The sequence below is a fragment of the Tupaia chinensis genome, unplaced genomic scaffold (assembly GCF_000334495.1).
Source record: "Tupaia chinensis unplaced genomic scaffold, TupChi_1.0 Scaffold000320_2, whole genome shotgun sequence".
NCBI lineage: Eukaryota > Metazoa > Chordata > Mammalia > Scandentia > Tupaiidae > Tupaia > Tupaia belangeri.
Genome location: NW_006159814.1, coordinates 395,590 through 404,177, shown reverse-complemented (window position 1 = coordinate 404,177; position 8,588 = coordinate 395,590). Strand labels below are relative to the sequence as shown.

The 8,588-nt window shown below is 40.3% G+C and overlaps 1 pseudogene; it reads right to left on the bottom strand.

The window, feature by feature from the left end:
* Window positions 1–7,239: 7,239 nt before the first annotated feature.
* LOC102474811 (actin-like protein 6A pseudogene) lies at window positions 7,240–8,533 on the bottom strand (annotated as a pseudogene).
* Window positions 8,534–8,588: the final 55 nt, after the last annotated feature.

Below are 8,588 nucleotides of genomic sequence, written 5' to 3'. Positions count from 1 at the left end.
CAAATTTAAAAAAAAAATAATAATAACAACAAATGGAATTAAATAAATAAATTATTCTTTTTTTTTTTTTTTTAAAGGAGTACTTCGGTCATGATAATTATGCCAGACATAGTACTACTACCCCTCTTCTAAGATTCCCCCACAGAAAAACAAGCCTAAAGAATCACGGAAGAGTTCTTCCCCAAATCTATGTGAAGAAGGAAATTGGTATAGCACAGGGCTTAGACTGTGACAGTTTAATTGATCAGCAACCTTAGATCCTGTCCCCCTGGATCCAACACTGCATTTGCCCCAAGGCCAAACTTCTGAGGCTGCTCACAGCTAGGGATGGAGCACAACAAAGGTATTAAGGCAAGTATAGGACTTCTCCATGGCTTTGAGTCGAGGATTCTCCACTGAGTTGGCCAAATCTTTCTTGGCACTGTACTGTGATCTGAAATCCCTCCTACTCAATCTTCCTTGCTTCCCACTCTTCTTTGTCATCTGAAGGCTCTCCCCATTTTCTCTTGTCCCTTCCTTCAATTAATCTCCCACTTCTAAACTTATACATCCTGAAAATCTGAAGGACTATGGGTAAAGGCTCTGCATTTTCACTAATTATCACAATGTTTTAAAACTATACAAGTGCATCAGAGACTTACTTATTTCTTTATTTTTACTACAATGAAGGTAACCTGTTAAGGAAAGAAGAATCTGAAGATGATTTTAAGGAAAAAACCTGGAACAAAAATGACTTTGTATCTTAAAATGTGCAGAAAGCACAGCCAGGGTACCAAGGGACGATGCGGCTTTGGTGCAAGTGAGCATGCACTGTGCCATATGTTCTGTATTGGTGCCAGTCACCCAAATGGAATCTGCCCAGAGCTGGTCTTACTTGTGTTACTAACTTGTCTGAAAATGTTTAGAGACTGTCATTCCTGGATCAGCACTTTTAGTCTGGGTCTTGGTGCCAGCAACACCTTTAATTTTGTGGTTTCCATTCATTTGCTGTTGACTTGGCTGTTGATGCATGCAGCCTCACCCAGAAAATAATAAATGGTTCTCTCGTTCTGGTGGAGTAAACCTAGGTTAGAAGCCATAGTTTGGTGGACTCTGCTCAGATTAGTCAGGTTCAGCTAGATTTGTGGTTGACTTAACCTAAAATAACATTCAATGATCTATCCACTTTCCAGACATGTCCAGGATTCTAGGAGTGGTCCAAGGTTAATGTGGATCCATGGAAGGTGTGGTTTTCTGGGAATCACCCAGAAATAAAGGATCCTACAAGAGGATTCTTACTCTTGATGACTAATGTTCAAACTATTTAATGTTCTGTGCCTTCATTTCCTAAAGGATATAATAACCCTTCCCTTTGAAAAGGTTGTGATGTTTTATGTAATTTTATGGAATGATTTGAGATACTTAATTGGGATAGAAAAAAATTCTCATATGCACCATTTTTAACATAAGGTCAAAGAATTTGATGAAATCTTCAAGGTTTAACTCATTAGGCTTTCTCAACCTAATAATAGCTCTTATCTGTGCCGAAGTCTCTTGAATGCATATTTTATTGGCATATTTTTTTTTCAAGGGTGTAGAATGCATCTAGAATAACTTTGGCAGCAGAACCTAGCACAGCGATAGTTTTTTTTGTTTTTTGTTTGTTTGTTTGTTTGGTTGGTTGGTTTTTAAAGCTTTCCCATAGGGCTTCTGCACTCATTAGAGTGGAGAGAGACAGAGAGAGACAATGAGAGGGAAAGTGAAAAATCATCCCCAAGAGGAGATGACCATGCTACAATCCCCCTTCCCCATATTCTTCTAGGGTTTGGGGCATGCACACTTCAAGCATCCAAATTGATTTTGGCTTGATTTTCAAGCCACCAAGTTCAGGACTCAAACCTCAGTCAGCTATGTGGGAGTCTAAGACCTTAACCACCATGCCACATGACATCACTGGACTCCCACGTAGTCAACTGTGATTAGAGTCCTGGGCCCAGTGGCTTAAAACTTATGTTGGGCACATGTACGTGCAAACCCAAAATCCCAAGAGGAGAATGGAAGAGAAAAGATTGCAGCATGGTCTTCCCCCACACCCCCGGGGGCAGGTGATTTCTCACTTTCTATCTGTCTCTCTGTCTCCCCAGCAAGCGCACATGCCCTATAGTAAAAATCCCTCTCTAAAAATACATAAATAAATAAATAAATAAGAAGAAATAGAGACATTTATAAGCACATACTCTTATTTTTCTCAAAAATCTATTCTGATATTTAAAGGCACTGTGGTATAATTCAAAGAGTACTAAGCGTAGGTCCTAAAAATCTTTTTTTAGGTTTGAGGTAACTCATTCCACATTTATAGGACTCAGTTTTCTTATTTTAAAATTAGGGTACTAGATTAGATTAATTCTAAAGACTCTTACACAGAGTCTATTCCAGAACTAGTAGTCTATAATTTCTTCAGCTGACATTTCTAAATGTCAAGGTTTGTATTTGTATTTGTTTTTGTTTTTCTTATTACAGAGGTAATACTTGTTCATTTAAAAATATTTAAAGAATACAGAAATACTGAGGCCAGCAGGTGGCATGGTGGTTAAGGCGCTAGACTCCCACATGGCCGACTGCTGCTCAAGTCCTGGGCCTGGAAGATTGCTTTCTCACTTTCCCTCTCTCTCTCTGTTTCTCGATCTCTCTCTCTGGTGAGTGTCCATGCTCTAAATCTCGCTGGGAGATGATTCCTCACTTTCTGTCTCTCTGTCTCTCTCTGTCTTCCTGGTGAGCGCACGTGCCCTGTAGCAAAAACCTCTCCAAAAAAAAAAAGAAAGAAAGAAAGAAAGGAAGGAAGAAGAAAGAAAGAAAGGAATGAAGGAAGGAAGGAAAGAAGAAAGGAAGGAAGGAAGGAAGGAAGGAAGGAAAAGAAAAGGAAAGAAATTGGGGCTACCAGGTGGCATGGTGATTAAGGCAGTGGACTCCCAAATGGCCAACTGCAGCTTGAGTCCAGGACCTAGTGGCTTGCTTTTTCACTTTCCCCTTCTATTTTCCTCTCCATCTCAATCTAGTCAAGTTAAAAAATAATAGCAAATGGAATTAAATAAATACTTTTTAATATAATAATTATAAGAAATAAAATAAATAATTCTTTTTAAAAAACAGAATACAGGGAACCAGCAGTTAGCGTAATGGCTATGTTGCTGGACACCCACGTAGTCGACCGCGGTTCACGTCCCGGACCCGGTGGCTTAAAACTCACGCCTGGTGCGTATGCGTGTGTGCCCAAGATCCCGAGAGGAGAATGGAGGAGAAGGGATTGCGGCGTGACCATCCCCTCTGGGGGGTGATTTCTCGCTTTCTGTCTCTATGTCTCTCTCTGTCTGTCTGGCGAGTGCACACGCCCTATAGCGAAAACCTCTCGAGAAAAAAAAAAAAAAAAAACAGAATACAGAAATATGTAAGTTCATCATAATGCTATCCCTTGGAGATCGTTTTTTTAAGAATTATTTTATTTAACTTTATTTATTTATGTATTTTAATTTGACTAGAGAGTGACAGAATGAGAGAGAGAGAAAGAGGGAGAGAGAGAGAAAAGGGAAAAGTGAGAAAGCAAGCCGCCAGGTCCAGGACTCAAACTGTGGTCGACCATGTGGGAGTCCAGTACCCTTAACCACCATGCCTCCTACCGGCCCCCCCTTGGAGATTAATATTAATGGCTTGGTATATGATGTTTCAAATTTTTCTATGATATACTAACAGATGTACTATTACATATTATTTTATAAAAATGAGATTATGTCATTCATTCTTTTATAGTATTTGTCTTTTCATTTAATAATATATCATGACCATCTTTCAACAGATATGTGTAGCTCTCTCTCTCTCTTTTTTTTTGTTTCAGGACTCTGTTCCATTGAGTAGATGTATCCAGTTTATCTATCTACTTACTACTGATGAACATTTGAATATTTTTTTAATTTTATAATAGGTATCCTGGATCATCCATAAGCATCTTATCTATTTTTGTACAACTTTGGAAGTATTTATTTAAGGCAAATTTCTAAACATGAAATTTCTGGATGAAATAATACCATTTCATAGGTAGGGCCAAACTGCTCTGGAAAGAAAAATTAGCAATTTGTATACCCATAAACAATGTATGTGATAAGAACACTAGGTGATGCTAAGAATGTTAATTAGATTTATTTCTTGGCAAGGCCTGGGGAAGTTTATTATCTATTGATAGCTTGGGTCTTATCCTGAAATAAATCTAGACTAGTGCTGTGAAAAGGATATGAGCCCTTAAATCAGGTCTGGCTTTGTTCTCCATCAGACTTATCATGTATGGTCCCAGAAAGTCTAACTAGTGCCAGTGAGTGGAAAAGGAGGAAGCTTTCTAGCAATCAGAATTTTCCCATAAAAGAGTACATTGCCAGGGACCAGCAGGTGGTGTGATGGTTGAGGTACTGAACACTCCCACATGGCCAACTATGGTTCAAGTCCCAGACATGGTGGCTTGCTCTCTCACTTTCTCTCTGTGTCTCTCTTTGGTCAAATTCAAAATAAATGAATGAATAAATAAAATTAAATAAAATAATTCTTTTAAAGAAAAGTACATTGCCTATTGATTGGTGGGAACCCTTTCAGTAAGTAAATGCTACTCAATCAAAGGCTAATGTTCTTTTGTCAATAAATAATGGGACCTGATGACCTCTAAAGTTTCCTACAAATTCTAAAGCTCAAAGATATCTAGATTTGAAGAGCAAGAATTAGGGTAAAATCCTACTGTGGGCACTTGCCTCCTTGACACTGTTTTATATCAGAATAACAGTATTTTTCTCTATCCTTCATGACTGAATACTCACTAATTCTTATTTATATAGGTAACTACCTATTTCAGAATTCAAGGTCAATAATTATATTTCCACTAACTTATTCAGCATATACTTATTGAGCCACTACGATTATGCCAGGCAAAGTGCTAGTTGCTGGGGAAATGACAGCGAACAAAAGACAATTCTTACCCTCATAGAATTTGCAGACCGTGCTTATAAGCATGGGCTATATATGCAGGAAGCCATAAAACATTACACCAACTGCTGGTTTCACATAAAAATAATTCTTTTAAAAAAAAGAAATTGGGACCAGCAGTTGGCGTAATGGCTATGTCGCTGGACTCCCATATAGTCAACCACGGTTCAAGTCCCGCACCCAGCGGCTTAAACTCACACCAGGCACGCATGCGTATGTGCCCAAGATCCCTAGAGGAGAATGAAGGAGAAGGGATTGTGGCATAGCCATCCCTCCTGGGGATGAGTTCTCGCTTTCTGTCTTTCTGTCTCTCTCTGTCTTTCTGGTGAGCACATGCACCCTATAGCAAAAACCTCTCAAAACAAAAAAAAAAAAAAAAGAAAGAAATCAAAGACCTGAGATAAATTTTTTAACATTTCTCACTGCTAATTTTTCAGTGTGCTTAAGAAAAAAGGAAGCATAAATAATTACCTTAGCATTTGAGGTAAAGGAAAGAGCCAGAGTAATTATCCAAAAAAAAAACCATTCACTCTATTGTCCAGGAAATTGAATGTGTTTCATTTCACTAATAGCAGGTCTTCACAGGCCCACATTCTAAGATTAGCAATCTCTGAATACTCTAAGGTCATGATGATTTCTCTGGCCCCAAACCTAATGTTGCATTTCTTCTGACAGGATACAGAAACAAGAAAAACCAAAAGGAGAAAAATCCACAGGATGGCTTGAGTTGAATTGTATGTGTTTATGAGCGGAAGTGCCAACTAGATCACATGTCAAAAAGAAAATATTATAAAGAGATTTCCAAAGAACTCTCTGAGCCAAAATCCTTTTTTAGGTAAAAAAAAAAAAAAAATCATCATCTCAGGGCACATTCCTCTCCCGTCATGCATGCATGAGCAGACTGCTTCCTGTTGAAAGCTCATTCTGAAAATAAAATGCAGTCCCCATGGTAAACCTAGCTTCCCATAAAGGCAGGACAGAGTAAACAAAATAATCCTCACTTTCAGTTACATTTCTTTATTTCAGGTAGGATCTAGAATGTTCAGAGAATAGGAATCCTTTGAGAAATCCTAGCCCTTTGAAATATAGCCACACCAGTTAAACTAAGCAAAAGGTTTTAAAATCATGCTTTTAAAAAACTTGGTTAGAAAAATGTTTAATAGCACAGGAAAGTTTTTTCAAGAAATCAATCATTTCCTCACAGGTTTGACAACCTGACATTTAGTGTGAACCATTACCTTTACCCCTATTATCTCGCTCCTACAACCTGAAAGCTAACTTATTTGGTGTTTAATTTTTACTTTAAATATTAATTACTTTTTTCTTAATCACCTTCAGGGAAAATCCTGTATCCTAATATGAAATGTATACTTTGATTTCTTTATGATTACAAGTAAAATTGCCAATTTTATACCCTTTTTGACCTATAAAAAGAGCAACTTCAGGGACCAACAGTTGGCATAATGGCTATGTCGCTGGACTCCCATGTAATTGACTGTGGTTCAAGTCCCGAACCCAGTGGCTTAAACTCACACCGGGCCTGTGTGCCCAAGATCCCGAAAGGAGAATGGAGGAGAAGGGATTGCGGCATGGCCATCCCCCCTGGGGGGTGACTTACCATTTTCTGTCTCTCTGTCTCTCCAGTGAGTGCATGCACCCCATAACAGAAACCTCTCCCAAAAAAAAAGAAAAAAAAAGAGCAATTTCCAATGGTTCAATTCAAGCAGTCTTGTCTCTCTAACCCTAGGTTTCTTCATCTGTAACTTGGGGATGTTCAACAATATGAAAATAAAGCTCCTAGGCCTAATGTTCTGGGTTTTTGTTTGATTGTTTGTTTTGTTTTGTTTTGTTTTTATTTCTAGAGTGGCCAGTAATTTTTATTTAATTTTGTAAGCCTAAGGTAAAAGGCATAGGCAGTAACTTTTACTACTCAATGAAAAGCAATTCTACCAACCCACTGGTAATTAATATTCTAAACAGAGTTGGAAAGTATCTTACTGAAAGCAAAGTATTTAGAGAAAATAGACATTTATATGAAATTATAAAATGCTTGTAATAAGTGCATTTCAAGGAAAGCACAAACTCATTTTTAATTTATAGAGCCAGTTAAAGCCTTAAAAATTTTAAGTGAAAATTGAAATATGCAAAAATGTGTAAACATTCTACAAAAGATGGTCATCCTTTTCCTGAGTATACTAAAGCTATGAAACAAGGGGCCAGAGGAGGTGGCAGCTCAGAACTTTAAGGGTATTTCCTCTCGATGCACTGCTTCCTGCCTTCTTCATACTCTTGTTTGGAAATCCACATCTGTTGAAAGGTATCCAAAGAAGCTAGAATGGAACCACCGATCCATGAATTGAACCTCCGTTCCACTGTTGTATTATTTGCTATCAGTTTCAACCGCATACTTGGGGGGGGCGGTCTTCTGAGAGAGTTCTCTGTTCAACCTATCGGTAAAGCTCTGGATCAGCGTGTTTCCCCCTGCCACTATCACACTGCCGTAGGGACCCGGCCGTATGTCGATGTCACACATTCCAACACTAGTGGTGACGACATGGCTGACCCCCAGCATTGTGTTCCCTGACAAGCCCTTTACATTAGAGAGGTCAAACAATACTTCCGGAATCTTCAGCCGCTCTGCACCAAAGTCACAGTTGTAGCCATTGGGGAACTCGTAGTGGACGGTCGGCATCTGTGCGGCTACTGATCGTCATTATGTGGAATCTGACACTTGAAGTACTGAAGCTTGAAAATCTTGAATAACACAGTTACACATGTAGTTGTACCAAGACTGAGTCACCTGTGGCAGCTTCTCTTTCCTTTTCCAGTTGGCTGTAGACCCTTCCCGAACAACTTCTTTGGATGCAATCATGTAGGGGGGAGAGGGGGGACCAGCTCTATGTTCATCTCCTGGAAGAGCTCTCTGCACTGCATAGTGATGAAGTCTCCAGCAAGAGGGGACTTGACAATGCCCTGCTGAAGGATGTAGCCATCATGGACTGGGATGGCAGTGGTGTGAGTGGCTCCGCTGTCCAAAATCAGCCCAGTAGAACGGCCATTAGCAAATGCAGTCAGAACCGCAGTTTGGCAGAGGAAGAAGGCGGTGATGTTATAGTGCTTGAACATCAGCTCCGTCAGCTTCTTTCGCTTCGCTCTAGTAGTCCACTGTACTTCTGACATGATAACGGGGTGCAGGCTGGCTTCCGACTTGACGTGCGTTTTATAGGTGTGGTCCAAGATAGCCTGGAAGCTATCCCAGTCTTCGATCATCCCTGTTCTTCAGGGGGGAGATGGCCTCCGTGTTCTCCCAAAGGACGTTGGTTTCTATGTAGTAGGCTGGGCCACCCGGCTTGCCCTTATCGCCGTCGATCTCCATCAGTGTGCTCCCGCCCTCTCTGTCCACCACGATGTCGATGGCCGTGGGGAAGTCCACCTCGGGGCAGTCCTCGCCGGCGTAACCCGCTCTCACGGTGTAGGACCCAATATCGAAGACGAGGGCTCCGACTTCACCTCCCCGGTACACGCAGCCGCTCATGGTGCTGTCGGCGCAGCTCCTGCGCGGGGCTCTCGGGCGACCCGCTGCCGCGGGT